The 19,677-nt window shown below is 44.1% G+C and overlaps 1 non-coding gene across 1 annotated transcript; it reads right to left on the bottom strand.

The window, feature by feature from the left end:
* Positions 1 to 19,368: 19,368 nt before the first annotated feature.
* Trnas-gga (transfer RNA serine (anticodon GGA)) lies at positions 19,369 to 19,452 on the bottom strand. The gene is given in 2 exon segments: positions 19,369 to 19,403; positions 19,413 to 19,452. It is a non-coding gene; the product is annotated as a tRNA-Ser (tRNA).
* Positions 19,453 to 19,677: the final 225 nt, after the last annotated feature.

The raw sequence follows: 19,677 nt of genomic DNA, 5'->3' as shown, positions 1-19,677 counted from the left end.
CGAATACCGTCAAATGTTTCCTTCAGCTTAGAAATCGAACTTACGAGGGCTTACGTCAGGGGAGTGCAGTAGGTGGTATAGCACTTAGCAGCCCCATCAGTCAAACAAATCAGTAACAACTTTCACTGTACATGCTTGAGCATTGTCCTGCAAAATGAGGGTCAGGTCCTGCAGAAAGTGTCATCACTTCTGTCCCGAAGCTGGTCGTAGATTGTGTTCCAAAAATGAACAGCATAGAGACGGAAGTGTTGACACTCTCTGCAGGACCTGACCATCATTTTGCAGGACAATGCTCAAGCACGGACAGTGCAAGCAATTACTGATTTGTTTGATGGGGTTGTTAAGGGGCTCCGGAACGCCCTATACTTACAATGTTAAAATAACGCTTATAAATTACATCTTTCCTCACAAAGTATTTGAGGTAGGAAGTTGAACTTTTTACAGATTATTTATTGGAATATGGGCTACAACTTAACACAGGGAGTTTACAAAATTTTAGTTCAGTTATTAAAGATGATTTTTTTTCAATTGTAATGAAAATTCACAACATTTTTTTGCAATTCTTTATTTATATATTCAAAAATATACAGTTTTTTGGAAAAAGGCTGTGATAAATTATGCAGAAGGTACTGTGTAACATTTACTGAAAGTTTGAAACAAATATGTTTGGAAGATCCTTAGAAAACATGTAATTAGTATGAGAAAATAAAAGTTTTGGGAATCGAGCGACAAAGATTGGATTAACTTTTTAGTGCATTCCAGGTCCATAGGATGGATTATCTTCATCCTCTGCAAACTCCTCCTCCAGCTTCCTCTTGTTCCTCCTCCTGTTTACTCTTGCTTGCATTTCTAGACTCTTTACAGCCCTGTCTGCAGCCCGAAGGCGTTCCTTGTCTAAAGCAAGCATCGCTCGTACCATGTTAGAACCTATCTTCATTCCCATATTTCTAAATACCTTGCACCTTACAATGTTGCCATCATTGAAAGTCGCAACAGCATCATACACACCAAAGTGAAGTGTTTCTATTCCAACAAATACAGTCTTGGGGATTCTCGACCATATAACACTATTTACACTTTCATTGCGGTTTTGAGTTTTTCCGTGAATACACTTTTTCAACAGTTCAGGTGCTGCTAAGTCTCTGAAAATAGGTTTAGCCACAACACATACTTTATCTCACATCACTAAAATGTACCTGATGAACACGGACGTTAATAATAACACCATTTGACAGCAGTTTAACAGCGCCACAGTGGGTCACACCCATGTAGAACACATTTCAAAAAAAAATTTAAAAATAGTTGTAGTCTTCGGAATTGAATAAATTATATATCTATTAAAAGGTAATAGTCTGCAGATTCAGAAAATGCAAAAAAGTAAAAATTGAACTTTTCATGATTTTGAGCCTTTCCGGAGCCCCTTAAGTGCTATACCACCTACTGCACTCCCCTGTCTTAAGCCTTCGTAAGTTCAACTCGGTTTCTAAACTGAAGGAAACACTTCATACCATTCGCTTCCGAACTGCTACAAATTCGTCGGGCAATAGACTGCGCCGCTCGAACTGTCAACACAACTGGCACTGCTAAGAGTATCCTACGACTTCCACATCGCTGGCAGCGGGTTATACACAATGCTGGTGACTACTCTGAAGGTCACTAAAACTTTGTACGAACTGCAAATAAATAGTTGCTATTATTAAAGTTACAACCCTCGTATTTATTTTCTGTATTATCCAACACACTGCCAGCTGTACACATGTTCATAAGTGCAAACAGTTGGTAAACATTACAAGATGTGTTTTACAAAAGAACAGTTGAAAAATACATGTTTTTAGCATTGATACACGTAGAAATTGCCGTGTACTGGTGGTAGGACTACGCTGCACCATTTCACGTATGCACTGCTTTTCCGGTATAAGTTGTTCTCCTAGACATTCGTAAGAAAACTCGGAACTGTTTCACTCAATGTGCTGAAAACTCTGATAAACATTGTACGATCAGGAATACAACGTACCGGAAAGCGCCGACGGGGCCTTAAACGTACACCACACCTACGTATTCTTCGTTACTGTAGATGTGTGGCATTTCACCCATCGCGTGTGGAAACAAAGTTGATCGGTACTTCTCTCTTATACACCCTAAATCCCTCGCACTATTTCAGTCGCATTAGTCCATGGACATCTGCCCGCTCAACGGTCTAGTATAATGGTAGAAAGACGTCACGGGCAAAGAGGTTGAAAGCAACGAGGTAGGTTGGGCTGGAACAAAACGTCAGAGGGATTGGGTCGCTAAGAAACGTACGTGACCGCCACAAGCCCAAACAGAAATGTACATCAAACGTGTTCTATCTCGGAAACCATACGGAATACGATGTACATCAACACTAAAATCTTTCCTTGAAATGACGGTTCCCGTCATATCGCTGAATAACGACCGTTAGTCCTGGAATACCGTGTATGGGGCTGTAGCGACAGTCTCCCGACTTAAAATTCGCAAATAGAATTGATACGGTTCCATGATCCATTCTTGTGGATGTTAAGACAAACTGTTTTTTTTTTTTTTTTTTTTTTTTTTTACAATCGTATTGTATTGACCAACTACAATCACGTTGACAACTTGACAACTTCAGTTCCTCTTCTTCCTTTGTTGTTGTCTCCTATTTTTCCAGTATTCCCTCATTTTCTCCCCATGAAGTCTCTTCCTTTCTTCTGTCCATGTTGTTCCCGATTTTTTATTTCTCCTGCTTTGAAAGCGTTCCAAATTTAGTATTTTGTTTTTAAAACGGTTTCTTTCTGCTATTTCTGATTCTTTGATGTTGTTTCTTTCAAGATCTTTTCTTACTTCTGTAATCCATGCTATTGACGATTTCTTCTTCCAGAAATATAGGAGTATTTGTTTTGTTAGTCTATTTGCATCCATTCGGTAGAGATGTCCTAAAAAAGTTAATCTTCGTTTGGCCATTACTTCAGATATTTTCTCTATATTTTTGAAGATCTCCTCATTATTTCTTATTTTCCAACCATCTGCAGTTTTCATTGCGCCCACTATTTTTCTAATAATCCTTCTTTCCACTACCTCTAGTTTGTCCATCTTATAGTTCCTCGTTAGGCATTCAGATCCACATAAGCATTCTGGTCGTACCGCTGTGGTGTAGTGTTTTAGTTTTGTTTTTCTAGATATACATTTTCTAGATATACATTTCTTGTTGTAAATATTTTTGGTCAAACCATATGCTCTTTCCATTTTGTTAATTCTTATATCTATTGCAGATTTTTGTAGTCCATTCTGTTGTATAGTTTATCCAAGATATTTAAATTTACTTACTCGCTCTATTTTACTTATTTGTGTTTCTATGTATTTTGGTGCATTTTTTATATTTGTCATGAATTTTATTTTTTCAGCTGAAATTTTGAGACCAGTTCTGTTTGCTAATTTTTCCAGAATGTTTATTTGAGTAACTGCTTCTGTCAGGTTTTCTGAAAGTATTGCGAAATCATCCGCAAAAGCCAAGCAGTTTACCTTAATTCCATTTGTTTTCCTTCCCAGAGTTACTGGTTCAATTTTGTGATTTTTTAGCTCCGAATTCCAGATCCTCACAATTTTTTCTAGAACACAGTTAAACAGTAAAGGTGATAAACCATCACCTGTTATATTTCTTTAACTTTTCTTTTACGTTCCATATGATATGTTCGTTTCTGATATCAACGTCACTGAATCCGTTTGTTCTCTTAAATTCTTCGAAACTTCTCAGAAATCTCATCCCTTCCAGTTCACTATCGCTGATTCACTTCCACATAAAACGTCATATACATTTTTAGCTTAATTACGTTTTTTTGGGAGTTTTATCATTCATATACATGGTCCAGTGACCACCGCCTATCTCGGACGTCAATGTGTAATAACTATTCAAAGACGGTCGGTGGCAGCACTAGCAGTGGAGGGCATACAAAGTGTGTCAGGGGGACGCGTTGAACAACGCGGTCGTCGTCGTAATACAGAAACAGAGCGATTTATCTAGCGTCAAGATCGGTATGATCATTGACTTTCAGGCAGAAACCGCTAAGTTTGTAAACCGTTCGCGTGCCACAGTGGTTGCAGTAAACCATGCATGGCAAAATGGCGCAATACAGAACTGGAGCCAAGGCAACAGTGGTGCATCACGGGCCGTAGATGACATGGGTGAACAACGGCTGGGGAGACGCTTACAAGCAAGCAGACATGCAACTGTTGAGGGACTGACCGACCAGATGAATTGTAATTTCATGTTCATTTAGTTAATAGTGTGTATCATATTGAGGTATGACTAAAACGTTCAACCTTGATCTGCGTCAACTGATAGATTAGTTTCTGGGTCCCGATGCTAATTGCTGAACCAGATTATAATTTCACATCACAACTATAGCATTACTGAAGTTATTTTCCACTTATCTGACATTTGTGAACTATAAACTGACCTCGGGGAAGATCAGTTTGGATTCCCTAGAAATGTTGGAACACATGAGACAATACTGACCCTACGACTTATCTTAAAGGAAAGGCAAACCTACGTTTCTAGCATTTGTAGACTTAGAGAAAGCTTTTGATAATGTTGACTGGAATACTCTCTTTGAAATTCTGAAGGTGGCAGGGGTAAAATACAGGGAGCGATAGGTTATTTACAATTTGTACAAAAACCAGATGGCAGTTATAAGATTCGAGTGGCATGAAAGGGAAGCAGCGGTTGGGAAGGGAGTGAGACAGGGTTGTAGCCTATCCCCGATGTTATTCAATCTGTATATTGAGCAAGCAGTAAAGGATACAAAAGAAAAATTCGGAGTACGAATTAAAATCCATGAAGAAAAAATAAAAAATCTGAAATTCGCCTATGACATTGTAATTCTGTCAGAGACAGCAAAGGACCTGGAAGAGCAGCTGAACGGAATGGACAGTGTCTTGAAAGGAGGATATAAGATGAACATCAACAAAAGCAAAACGAGGATAATGGATTGTAGTTGAGTTAGTTCGGGTGATGCTGAGGGAATTAGATTAGGAAATGAGACACTTAAAGTTGAGTTTTGCTATTTGGGGAGCAAAATAACTGATGATGGTCAAAGTAGAGACGATATAAAATGTAGGCTGGCAATGGCAAGGAAAGCATTTCTGAAGAAGAGAAATTTGTTAACATCGAGTATAGATTTAAATGTCAGCAAGTCGTTTCTGAAAGTATTTGTGTGGAGTGTAGCCATGTATGGAAGTGAAACATGGACGATAAATAGCTTAGACATGAAGCGAATAGAAGCTTCCGAAATGTGGTGCTACAGAAGGATGCTGAAGATTAGATGGGTAGATCACATAAGTAATGAGGAGATACTGAAGAGAATTGGGGATCAGAGAAATTTGTGGCACAACTTGACTAGAAGAAGGGATCGGTTGCTACGACATGTTCTGAGACATGAAGGGATCACCAATGTAGTATTGGAGGGCAGCGTGGTGGGTAAAAATCGTAGAGGGAGACCAAAAGATGAATACGCTAAGCAGATTCAAAAGGATGTAGGTTGCAGTAGGTACTGGGAGGTGAAGAAGCTTGCACAGGATAGACTAGCATGGAGAGCTGCATCAAACCAGTCTCAGGACTGAAGACAACAACAACAGCAACAAGAACTACAATCAGCAAACAGCTACAACAATTCAAATTATACTAGATCCATGTATTACTTGTACCATTTGAATTAAAAAGTATAAGACAATGAATACTCCTGAAGATTACAAGTAATAATCAGTTCAATCAACGGAATTATGTGAAAACCATTTCCAGTAATCAAACTGATAAAGGAATTTCATGTCCAACTTAGTTATGATATACCATAAATAAATCAACTACCTGTAATGATCATTATTTTGCTGCTTTCTTATACAGATACTAAGTGCTGCTGTGAGACAGTTGTTGATAAAACATTCTAATACTCCTCCTGAGCTATTCATGCCTAACCTCTGGTACATTGCTTGTTAAACTGTACTACAGTCTCGCGTCACATAGGCAAAAATAGTATTTCAGTAACAGGTAATGTAAGCACCAATAGTTAACGTCCTTTAAAAACAGTAATTGATACAAATTACCTAATTAGGCTGCCGATCGTTCTCTTTACGTAATCACAGTTCATTTTGTTACTCACAGAACCTTGGTTCGATTCCCGTTTCTTCTGCTAATGCGTCCTTCCAATAGAAATCGTTAGAGAAACGAAAATAGTCAGATACGTTAACCATTTTACACACGATCAGGGTCAAATTAAAATCATTTCAGAGGAGTAACATTAACGGTGTATTTCTAAATCGATACTAGACGGTAGAGTTAGAGAGTGACAATCTTTCCTTTTTGTCCAGTGTGCTTATTTTATTCATGAACACCTACCCCTAGGTCATTTTCTTTCCTTGTTACTAGTGTAAATCACCAGCATCAATAATACAAACATATAATTCAGTTATATGTCAGCGTGTACTTAAAAACTTCAGCTGCAAGTAGCATCTGCAATGCAGATATCAAATTACACTATCTATTCCGGAGCTACCAGGTTTCCACCTACGGCACACATAAAAGACGTGTTGGTGCTTCGGAAACAAAACTTCCATGAATTTACTGGCGTCTTCTTTTAAACGTGTCTCTTATTGTGCTCCGTTAAGAGTGAAAGCCTGGGTCGTGGATCAAATCTGAGCGATGAGGCATCTTTTCTCTGTTGTTGAATAATGTTCTACAGTCTTGAGTGATTGTTCAGATGATCATAGGGCACAACGTAAACCTCATATTTTGCAACAAAAAGCTTTCAAACGTTGGGTGCTTCCATACACCTTAAGTTTGGGGCACCATTCGGAGGTAGCACAGAAGATCGACCGCAGTGAAGAAACGTGTGCTGTGGGCGTTAACGCGTGAAATCTCTAACGAGGTGTGTGGCCATAAACAACGCGACTTTCTCCCTGTTTGGTGTCACCGATACATATCACATAACTGATACTTTTGCTGCAATAAATTTACTAATGTGTTTATTGCAATAGAAGTGTCAATAACGCCCTTGTTTACTCCTTGTAATTATCTTCGGTAACAAATTATTTTGATATTGCGTCATCCGACCTCATATTACCTCTGGTCATCAGAGTTGTAAAAGCGGTTACCCAACATTTTTTCCTGCATGCGTGTCGCCTTCTGCATGTGGCAATATACACTGGCAGCAAACAAATACAGTGCACCTGAGAATATTTTTCCCATGACGGCGTGTACGACCTTGGGGATAGTACTGATAATGGTTTCAAGGTCATCCGCCAACAGGTAGCGTAGTGGCGTAGCTAAAACAGCGCCGTCTGTGTCTTCCCTTACTAGAGAATTCTCATAGCCAGAAGGCTCGGTGTGGGCGTATCCCAAGGATCGGTTCTTCCCCTTATATTATTCATCCTCCATATCAGTGATATGCCCTTCCTTCCACAAGTGGTCCTCGCCCAGTTTGCAGACGACACGACGATTCTCACCAGCCGGCCTGCGTGGCCGAGCGGTTCTAGGCGCTACAGTCTGCAACCGCGCGACCACTACGGTCGCAGGTTCTAATCCTGTCTCGGGCGTGGATGTGTGTGATGTCCTTAGGTTAGTTAGGTTTAAGTAGTTCTATGTTCTAGAGGACTGTCCGCAGCTCGTGGTCGTGCGGTAGCGTTCTCGCTTCCCGCGCCCGGGTTCCCGGGTTCGATTCCCGGCGGGGTCAGGGATTTTCTCTGCCTCGTGATGACTGGGTGTTGTGTGATGTCCTTAGGTTAGTTAGGTTTAAGAAGTTCTAAGTTCTAGGGGACTGATGACCATAGATGTTAAGTCCCATAGTGCTCAGAGCCATCTGAACCATTTTTCTAGGGGACTGATGACCTCAGAAGTTAAGTCCCACAGTGCTCAGAGACATTTTTGATTCTCACCAGCAGCTGCAGAGTCAACGCCACAATCGTGCGTCTTCGACAACTACTGAAACTGGTGGGACGTTGGACAGCATCCAACTACGAGGGTGAGTCAAATGAAAACCATAAATAATTTTTTAAATATTAGTTATTGTGCAGAAGTGATACAAAGCTGTATCACTTTCCGACATAGTCTCCCCCACGCTCAATGCAAGTCCTCCAGCACTTACAAGGTGCATAAATTCCTTTAGAAAAAAATTCTTTTGGTAATCCGCGCAACCAGTCATGCACCGCGTGGCGTACCTCTTCATCGGAACGGAACTTCTTTCCTCCCATTGCGTCTTTGAGTGGTCCAGACATATGGAAATCACTTGGGGCAAGGTCTGGTGAGTATGGTGGATGAGGAAGACACTCAAAATGCAGGTCAGTGATTGTTGCAACTGTTGCACGAGAAGCGTGGGGCTTTGCATTGTCATGTTGTAAAAGGACACCTGCTGACAGCAATCCACGTCGCTTTGATTTGATTGCTGGCCACAGATGATTTTTTAAGAGATCTGTGTATGATGCACTGGTGACAGTGGTCCCTCTAGGTATGTAATGCTCCAAAATGATACCTTTTTCGTCCCAAAAGAGAGTCAGCATAACCTTCCCTGCTGATGGTTCTGTTCGAAACTTCTTTGGTTTTGGTGATGAGGAATGGCGCCATTCCTTGCTCGCTCTCTTCGTTTCCGGTTGGTGGTAGTGAACCCAGGTTTCGTCCCCAGTAACCAAGGAAGCCATCACCTTCTCGTTCAAAGCGTTGAAGAAGTTCTACATAAGCATCAACACGTCGTTCTCTCATTTCAGGAGTCAGCTGCCGTGGCACCCATCTTGCAGACACTTTGTGAAACTGAAGCACATTATGCACAATGTGGTGTGCTGACCCATCACTAATCTGTAAACATGCTGCAATGTCATTCAGTGTCACTCGGCGGTTTTCCTTCACTATGGCTTCAACTGCTGCCATGTTCTGTGGAGTCACAACTCATTGTGCCTGACCTGGAAGAGGAGCATCTTCCTCTGAAGCCACTTCGTACTCCATTGGTAGACTTGCCGCTGTGACAAACATGCATCACCGTATTGAGCGTTCATTCGTCGGTGACTTTCAATAGGTTTCACACCATCACTACGCAAAAACCGAATAACAGAACGCTGTTCTTCCCTGGTGTAAGTCGCAAGTGGGGCGGCCATCTTTATACTGATACTGCGACGGTATGTGTGCATCTGCACTATGCTGCCACCTACAGGCCATTCTGCACGCTGTTTGTAGCACGCTTACCAACTTTCAGGATAACGGCGCGAAATTTCGATTTGTTATTACAAATTTAAGGTTTTCATCTGACTCATCATCGTACTTACCTGTGAATGCAGCCTAAACAGAAGTTATTATGTTCAAACCCGGCCGACCGGACCTCAGGGATCGACTGACGGTATAAAATGTAGAACTTCCGTGGAATACTGAGAGTTATATTGGAGTTATATTTTGAGAGATCATGTGGTGGGAAAGCGTGTGTGTGCAATTCCATGATGCTACTCCAGGCGGGTGTGAAATGCATGTGCTCAACGGAAATTATTGACGCTAAAATGATGATTTGGCTCTGTCTGACTACAGCCTGAAGCAGATCTTAGGATCTCCTACTGCCCTTTGTAAATTACAACCTTAACGTAAATGAATGATTAAGGCAACTAATACTACTAAATGGTAAACGTTGTTTCCAATTATACACTACTGGCCATCAAAATTGCTGCACCACGAAGATGACGTGATACAGAGGCGAAATTTAACCGACAGGAAAAAGATGCTGTGATATGCAAATGATTAGCTTTTCAGAACATTCACACAAGACTGGCGCCGGTGGCGAAACCTACAACGTGCTGACATGAGGAAAGTTTCCAATAGATTTCTCATATACAAACACCAGTTGACCGGCGTAGCCTGGTGAAACGTTGTTGTGATGCCTCATGTAAGGAGGAGAAATGCGTACCATCACGTTTCCGACTTTGATAAAAGTCGGATTGTAGCCTATCGCGATTGCGGTTTATCGTATCGCCACATTGCTGCTCGCGTTGGTCGAGATCCAATGACTGTTAGCAGAATATGGAATCAGTGGGTTCAGGAGGGTAATACGGAACGCCGTGCTGGATCCCAAGGGATTCGTATCACTAGCAGTCGAGATGACAGGCATCTTATCCGCATGGCTGTAACTGATCGTGCAACCACGTCTCGATCCCTGAGTCAGCAGATGGGGACGTTTGCAAGACAACAACCATCTGCACGAACAGTTCGACGTCGTTTGCAGCACCATGGACTATCAGCTCGGAGACCATGGCTGCGGTTACCCTTGACGTTGCATCACAGACAGGAGCGCCTGCGATGGTGTACTCAACGACGAACCTGGGTGCACAAATGGCAAAACGTCATTTTTGTGGATGAATCCAGGTTCTGTTTACAGCTCCATGATGGTCGCATCCGTGTTTGGCGACATCGAGGTGAACGCACATTGGAAGCGTGTATTACTCATCGCCATACTGGCGTATCACCCGGCGTGATGGTATGGGGTGCCATTGGTTACACGTCTCGATCACGTCTTGTTCGCATTGACGGCACTTTGAACAGTGGACGTTACATTTCAGATGTGTTACGACCCGTGCCTCTACCCTTCATTCGATCCTTGCGAAAACCCACATTTCAGCAGGATAATGCACGACCGCATGTTGCAGGTCCTGTACGGGCCTTTCTGGATACAGAAAATGTTCGACTGCTGCCTGGCCAGCACATTCTCCAGATCTCTCACCAACCGAAAACGTCTGGTCAATGGTGGCCGAGCAACTGGCTCGTTTCAAATCACAAGTCACTACTCTTGATGAACTGTGGTATCGTGTTGAAGCTGCATGGGCAGCTGTACCTGTACACGCCATCCAAGCTCTGTTTGACTCAATTCCCAGGCGTATCAAGGCCGTTATTACGGCCAGAGGTCGTAGTTCTGGGTGTCGTATGCACCCAAATTGCGTGAAAAGGTAATCACATGTCACTTCTAGTATAATATATTTGACCAATGAATACCCGTTTATCTGAATTTATTCTTTGTGTAGCAATTTTAATGGCCAGTAGTGTACATTTATTGTAGATTAAAAAAGAAACCTTTACATTCCAACTGTCTATATTTCCTGACTGAAAATTGCTGATCAATTGTCCAACTCTGCCCCTTTTTATGGCCACGCGATCTAACATAAATAACGCGAAATGACCGACATCATCTATGTACCAAACACTAGAAGACACTACTTTCAAAGATGATCTACGGTGGTATGGAACCTCAGTGGAAATAAACTAGCGTGATCACAGCTGTGTAGCTTGATAGCCCTAATAAGCCGAAGCAATTAGCAATATCATCCTATGTACTGCGACCGGTGCGTCGGAGTGATGGTTCTCGTACACGTCTACGAGGATGGAAGAACTGCAGCGACAAAATAAAACTGTCTCAACCACTAGGACGGCATAAGGCGGTCCTCTGACTAATATACTCTAATACCGTCTTCTCTTCTCTGTGTTCTACGAGAAACAAGAAGTCCCAGCCACAAGGATGGAGTGCAGATAACGTCTCAACGTAAGTATAGGCAGAGGAAGTGCTCTCAATCACTGAACGCTGCATACTCAACGACGTCTTCCAACCCGGAGGTGAAGTCCAGAATCGTATAAGTTCGCAACAATACAGTGCGTATCCGTTCTAACTATAAACTCTCCTGAGAGCAAAGACAGCAAGTCTGTCTGTACCAACAAAAGCTGATATCAAGCGACCGTCACACACGGGCGCTCACAACGGAAGACCACGTCTCTCCAGCTCTGGCTTCCCAGCAAGTCTTTGCTCCCCCTCTCTCGTAACTCAGGAAACGAATCAAATTCTCGAAACCACTGAATATTGTCTCTCTCTACAGATTCTTCCGAACGCTGACCAACCATATTTTTAGTCTTTTGTCGTCCAGCGCGGAAAGTTTGCGAGGAAATACCTATACTCGTACAATGGTACGCTTCTGGGTAAAAATCCCAGCCTGCGTGATTTCCGAGGTGACACTTCCTCGTTCCTCTCAGCTGCGTCCGAGATTTTCGTAGTTTCCGATGTATGATTCTTCCGGCCTAGCTACAAAAGCGGCCAGCCGTCGCTGTATTGTGTTTCCGCGCCCAATTGTCCAGACTGACCGTCTTAGCACTTCCTGTGTGAAGCAGGATCAGCACTCCTGTGCGGGCTTTTTTCCGCCTGCCATTTCACCTCCACTGGTGTTCCAACCTCTAATAGTATAGGCAATAATTCTTTACGCCATTTTTATAATAAAGACACTCCGTAACCTTTCATGCAAAATCGTTAACAATTATTTACAAGCCGTAAGTGAAAACAGAACCCAGCGTACAGAAACCAGACGGCTGTTATGAGAGTCGAGGGACATGAAAGTAAAACAGTGGTTGGGAAGGGAGTCAGACAGGGTTGTAGCCTCTCCCCGATGTCATTCAATCTGTATATTGAGCAAGCAGTAAAGGAAACAAAAGAAAAGTTCGCAGTAAGCATTAAAATCCATGGAGAAGAAATAAAAACTTAGAGGTTCACCGATGACATTGTAATTCTCTCAGAGACAGTAAAGGACCTGGAAGAGCAGTTGAACGGAATGGACAGTGTCTTGAAAGGAGGGTATAAGATGAACATCAAAAAAAGCAAAACGAGGATAATGGAATGTAGTCGAATTAAGTCGGGTGATTCTGAGGGAATCATTTTAGGAAATGAGACACTTAAAGTAGTAAAGGAGTTTTGCTGTTTGGGTAGCAAAATAACTGATGATGGTCGAAGTAGAGAGGATATGAAATGTAGACTGGCAATGGCAAGGAAAGCGTTTCTGAATAAAAGAAATTTGTTAACATCGAGTATATATTTAAGTGTCAGGAAGTCGTTTCTGAAAGTATTTGTATGGAGTGTAGCCATGTATGGAAGTGAAACTTGGATGCTAAATAGTTTAGACAAGAAGAGAATAGAAGCTTTCGAAATGTGGTGCTACAGAAGAATGCTGAAGATTAGATGTGTAGATCATATAGCTAATGAGGAGGTATTGAATAGAATTGGGGAGAAGAGGAGTTTGTGGCACAACTTGACTAGAAGAAGGGACCGGTTAGTGGGCATGTTCTGAGGCATCAAGGGATCACCAATTTAGTATTGGAGGGCAGCGTGGAGGGTAAATATCGTAGAGAGGGAGACCAAGAGATGAATACACTAAGCAGATTCAGAAGGATGTAGGGTGCAGTAAGTACTGGGAGATGAAGAAGCTTGCACAGGATATGGTAGCATGGAGAGCTGCATCAAACCAGTCTCAGGACTGAAGACCACAACAAGAACATATACGATGTAGAACCTATCAAATGATACCAAATTGCGGTTGTAAATCACGGTCAGGTACGTGGATGAGTGCTTGTAAGGTGCGAAATTATAGCCACCTTACACAATACACTTATTTAATCAACTACATCCATCATTTAAGTCTGCAGCTTTTCGTGGCCAGTGTCACTGAAGTTAAAATCTTCTGGGTTATGACCCAGAAGATTTTCAGCTACATCCATCATTTTCGAGCCGACGACTAAACCGTTCGCACGAAGCTCAGACTATGCAGAGCCACAATCCGGAATGCGATGCTCTGTTGGTCCTCGTCTTGGGGGATCACCCGTAGCACTAATAAGCAGCCGTTACAAACGCTTCAGAACTGGTGTTTACGTTTGATACTGGGCGCCCCATGACGGGCGAGAGTTCGATTCCTGCATCTCGAACTGGGAGTGGAAATCATCCGGGATGCCATATGCTCCTTGACGCCTAACTCCTCACTATCGTTCAAACACTGCGTCCCACGACACGTCACCTTGATCACATGGGATTGGTGGCTCTGAGATTGATGGCTCCTGAAAGGTGGCACCGTGTTCGGGTGGACTGCCCAGAGCAGTAACTGATTTACCAGGGTAACCTCTTAAATTGATATAAATAAATAAAGTAACCAACACCTCAAAAGGATTGAAGGACCAGGTGCCCAGAGTTCTTCTCTCTCGTAAATCAACAGACTCTTGCCCGTTTACCTTCAACACTTATGATTTCCTGCCACGAGATGGTAGCCCTTCTGACCAAACCACAACATAAAAAAAAGTGTGGTGCAAACGTGTGAAGCAAGCAGCCAACCGTTCCACGAAGACGCACTGGTGCTTGCTATAGCCAACTGAGAGAGTTTGGAAGGGGTCAAACTGTCGACTTCCGAGTTGCAGGATCGTCCTTCCGGAGAATTGCCACACACGTTGGACTTGCTGCGTCAGCTATGCAACGACACTGGTATCATTGGTAGCATGACATGTTGAGGCGTAGCGTCGTATAACGATCCTGCCTTGGAGGCGGTTAAGTGGGAGATGTGTCTCAGAGCTGGAGAGTGACAGATGGTGACGCGAGACTGGACGCGCACGTAGTTTGTGTGTCAGCCGATAGAGGACAATATTGGACAGGGGACCGTGATTTTAGTTTCGATGGTGCCCACTAGAGGGCACTAAAGTAATAGAATGTTTTTCATAAACTGTTGTAGTATTTTCATAAAGTGTTATTATGTCTTTTTGTGTATGTAAAATGTTATAAATGTGTTTTAGCAGTATGAAAGATGCGTGAGTGTGGTTTAAGGTTAATATGAAGATAATTGTTTAACGAGTTATGTAGTAGGATTTAGTGTGGGAACATTTCGACGAAGTATGGATATGGACAAAGGGTATTTTTGTAGAATAGATTTGTAAAGTAAGTTTATGGTAAAGGGAAAGTTAATTCAGGTATAAATAACAATAGTAAATAACGATATGCATAAGCAAAACTTCAGCATATTAGATAATTACGTCGGTAAAAAGTGCAGTCATTAGCTTTACTATTTTGCAATTGGTTATTGATGAAAAGCGCGGATTGACGCAGGAGAATGTTGTTTTGCTATTGGCTGTTGAGTAAACCGACCAGTGGTAAAGCAATATTCTTCACGCGCCTTTGTCTGCTGGTAGAGAACTTATTCTAGAGTAGAGTGGGAGCCAAGCCATGAAACAGTTCGGACGTGTGTAGTAGTAGTTCCGATGGAAACGATAAGTTGCCGGATCTAGCAGTGTTTCATACATCAAAAGTGTGGTAAACTGATGGCATAATTATCCGATGGGCGGGTAGAATTTCGGAATTCTTAAGTGAATTTTGTGACGAGAAAAGACATTTTTTTCGCGTGGCGTATTGAGCAGGTCGGTGGCTAAAAACTGTGACTGCATTTGGTACCGACAGACTTAATATTTGGCGAGCATTCTCAACCAAAAACAGTATTTTTGTAGCTATTACGTTTTCGGAAAATTCAACACCATAAACTTGCTAACGTGAGTGAAAGGGATTGTGAGTGACTGTGTTAAGACTAGCACGGATTTGGCAGTGATACTTGTTCACCTAAGTTTCAGGATATATTAATTAAGGACAAAATTTCCAACCTTTCATTTCGTGTGAAAACTTTCTCCTGAAACGTGGATTAGGGAACTCAATTGCAGCCTGGTTCACGTCGAAGTACATTAGGTCTCGCTCGGCTTTCCTACTGATGATATGCTGAGACAATGTTCACAGGTAGGTGCAGGTTTCGTCGTGTTGTTGTTGTTGTGGTCTTCAGTCCTGAGACTGGTTTGATGCAGCTCTCCATGCTACTCTATTCTGTGCAAGCTTCTTCATCACACAGTACCTACTGCAACCTACATCCTTCTGAATCTGCTTAGTGTATTCATCTCTTGGTCTCCCTCTACGATTTTTACCCTCCACGCTGCCCTCCAATGCTAAATTGGTGATCCCTTGATGCCTCAGAACACGTGCTACCAACCGGTCCCTTCTTGTCAAGTTGTGCCACAAACTTCTCTTCTCCCCAATTCTGTTCAATACCTCCTCATTAGTTATGTGATCTACCCATCTAATCTTCAGCATTCTTCTGTAGCACCACATTTCGAAAGCTTCTATTCTCTTCTTCTCCAAACTATTTATCGTCCATGTTTCATTTCCATACATGGCTACACTCCATACAAATACTTTCAGAAACGACTTCCTGACACTTAACTCTATACTCGATGTTAACAAATTTCTCTTCTTCAGAAACGCTTTCCTTGCCATTGGCCATTGCCAGTCTACAATTTATATCCTCTCTACTTCGACCATCATCAGTTATTTTGCTCCCCAAATAGCAAAACTCCTTTACTACTTTTAGTGTCTCATTTCCTAATCTAATTCCCTCAGCATCACCCGACTTAATTCGACTACATTCCATTATCCTCGTTTTGCTTTTGTTGATGTTCATCTTATACCCTCCTTTCAAGACACTGTCCATTCCGTTCAACTGCTCTTCCAGGTCCTTTACTGTCTCAGAGAATTACAATGTCATTGGTGAACCTCAAAGTTTTTATTTCTTCTCCATGGATTTTTATACCTACTCCGAATTTTTCTTTTGTTTCCTTTACTGCTTGCTCAATATACAGTTTGAATAACGTCGACGAGAGGCTACAACCCTGTCTCACTCCCTTCCCAACAACTGCTTCCCTTTCATGTCCCTCGACTCTTATAACTGCCATCTGGTTTCTGTACAAATTGTAAATAGCCTTTCGCTCCCTGTATTTTACCCCTGCCACCTTTAGAATTTGAAAGAGAGTATTCCAGTCAACATTGTCAAAAGCTTTCTCTAAGTCTACAAATGCTAGAAACGTAGGTTTGCCTTTCCTTAATCTTTCTTCTAAGATAAGTCGTAAGGTCAGTATTGCCTCACGTGGTCCAGTATTTCTACGGAATCCAAACTGATCTTCCCCGAGGTTTCGTCGTAAAGGGACGGAAAGAACCGCGCCGCCGCAAGATGGTACAGCTATTTTTTTTTTTTTGACTTAACTGCTAAGGTCATCAGTCCCCAAGCTTACACACTACTTAACCTAAATTATCGTAAGGACAAACACACACACCTATGCCCGAAGGAGGACACGAACCTCCGCCGGGACCAGCCGAACAGTCCATGACTGCAACGCCGAAGACCGCTCGGCTAATCCCGCGCGGCAGATGGTACAGCTAGCACACAGCACAAATAAGAGGGCTTGTTAACCCAGACGTGTCAGCACGAACTGTCATTAGCAGCGGGACTGCGGAAATGCACGTTCTCCCACTCACGCCACAGAATCGACATCGCGGAGGAGCCATGAGAGGATCACTTGGAAAATGGTATGGTTCGTCGTACTCTTCAGCGATGAAATCAGATTCTGCCTACTGGCAAGTGCTGGTCGTTTGCGCTTACGACGTAGATCTGGTGATAGCTGTCTCGTAGAGTGCATTCATCCAAGACCCGCTAGTCCCACCCAGGCCTTTTGGTCATGTGACTAGCGCCTCCCGTCAGGTAGACCCTTCGCAACGTGCAAGTCTTTCGATTTAACACCAGTAAGGCGACTTGCGCATCGATGGAGATGAAATGATGATGAGAACGACAGCACAACACCCAGTCGCTGTGCGGAGGAAACCTCCGACCCAGCCGGGAATCGAACCCGGGCCCTCAGGATTGTCATTCTGTTGCGCTAACCACTCAGTTACCGGGAGCGGACAGGTCTTGTGGCGTGGCGTCCCATAAGCTACAACTCTCGTCCGCCTTTGGTGTTTCTGGAGTGGACGCTAACCACCGTTCGGTACGTGAAGAATGTACACTCCTGGAAATTGAAATAAGAACACCGTGAATTCATTGTCCCAGGAAGGGGAAACTTTATTGACACATTCCTGGGGTCAGATACATCACATGATCACACTGACAGAACCACAGGCACATAGACACAGGCAACAGAGCATGCACAATGTCGGCACTAGTACAGTGTATATCCACCTTTCGCAGCAATGCAGGCTGCTATTCTCCCATGGAGACGATCGTAGAGATGCTGGATGTAGTCCTGTGGAACGGCTTGCCATGCCATTTCCACCTGGCGCCTCAGTTGGACCAGCGTTCGTGCTGGACGTGCAGACCGCGTGAGACGACGCTTCATCCAGTCCCAAACATGCTCAGTGGGGGACAGATCCGGAGATCTTTCTGGCCAGGGTAGTTGACGTACACCTTCTAGAGCACGTTGGGTGGCACGGGATACATGCGGATGTGCATTGTCCTGTTGGAACAGCAAGTTCCCTTGCCGGTCTAGAAATGGTAGAACGATGGGTTCGATGACGGTTTGGATGTACTGTGCACTATTCAGTGTCCCCTCGACGATCACCAGTGGTGTACGGCCAGTGTAGGAGATCTCTCCCCACACCATGATGCCGGGTGTTGGCCCTGTGTGCCTCGGTCGTATGCAGTCCTGATTGTGGCGCTCACCTGCACGCCGCCAAACACGCATAAGACCATCATTGGCACCAAGGCAGAAGCGACTCTCATCGCTGAAGACGACACGTCTCCATTCGTCCCTCCATTCACGCCTGTCGCGACACCACTGGAGGCGGGCTGCACGATGTTGGGGCGTGAGCGGAAGACGGCCTAACGGTGTGCGAGACCGTAGCCCAGCTTCATGGAGATGGTTGCGAATGGTCCTCGCCGATACCCCAGGAGCAACACTGTCCCTAATTTGCTGGGGAGGGGCGGTGCGGTCCCCTACGGCACTGCGTAGGATCCTACGGTGTTGGCGTGCATCCGTGCGTCGCTGCGGTCCGGTCCCAGGTCGACGGGCACGTGCACCTTCCGCCGACCACTGGGGACAACATCGATGTACTGTGGAGACCTCACGCCCCACGTGTTGAGCAATTCGGCGGTACGTCCACCCGGCCTCCCGCATGCCCACTATACGCCCTCGCTCAAAGTCCGTCAACTGCACATACGGTTCACGTCCACGCTGTCGCGGCATGCTACCAGTATTAAAGACTGCGATGGAGCTCCGTATGCCACGGCAAACTGGCTGACACTGACGGCGGCGGTGCACAAATGCTGCGCAGCTAGCGCCATTCGACGGCCAACACCGGGGTTCCTGGTGTGTCCGCTGTGCCGTGCGTGTGATCATTGCTTGTACAGCCCTCTCGCAGTGTCCGGAGCAAGTTTGGTGGGTCTGACACACCGGTGTCAATGTGTTCTTTTTTCCATTTCCAGGAGTGTAGTTAGACGCCTTCTTTTGCCATTCTGGCAACAGGGAACCTGATGTGTTGTTCCAACAGGATAATGCTCGCCCACACACGCCCGTGGAACTCAACGTGCTCTGCAAGACGTGCAGAAACTTCCCTGGCCAGCACGATCTCCGTACTCGTCTCCAATCTAGCAAAAAAATGGTTCAAATGGCTCTGAGCACTATGGGACTCAACTGCTGCGATCATACGTCCCCTAGAACTTAGAACTACTTAAACCTAACTAACCTAAGGACATCACACACATCCATGCCCGAGGCAGGATTCGAACCTGCGACCGTAGCGGTCGTGCGGTTCCAGACTGTAGCGCCTTTAACCGCTCGGCCACTCAGGCCGGCCAATCGAGCACGTATGGGGTATGATGCGACGAGAAGTGACTCGCGCGACACGTCAGCCAACAACTCTTGCAGAACTACGTAAACACGTCGAGTAGGCGTGGCACAACATATCCCAGGGCACTGTTGGCCAACTGTACCATCGACTGGATGCCAGGTTCAGCGACTGCATTGCCGCCCGTGGTGTTTCAGCATGGGTCGTTACCTGGTGCTACTGCTCTGTA

The sequence above is a fragment of the Schistocerca cancellata genome, chromosome 10 (assembly GCF_023864275.1).
Source record: "Schistocerca cancellata isolate TAMUIC-IGC-003103 chromosome 10, iqSchCanc2.1, whole genome shotgun sequence".
Classification (NCBI taxonomy): domain Eukaryota; kingdom Metazoa; phylum Arthropoda; class Insecta; order Orthoptera; family Acrididae; genus Schistocerca; species Schistocerca cancellata.
This window is presented reverse-complemented; position numbering and strand designations above follow the sequence as displayed.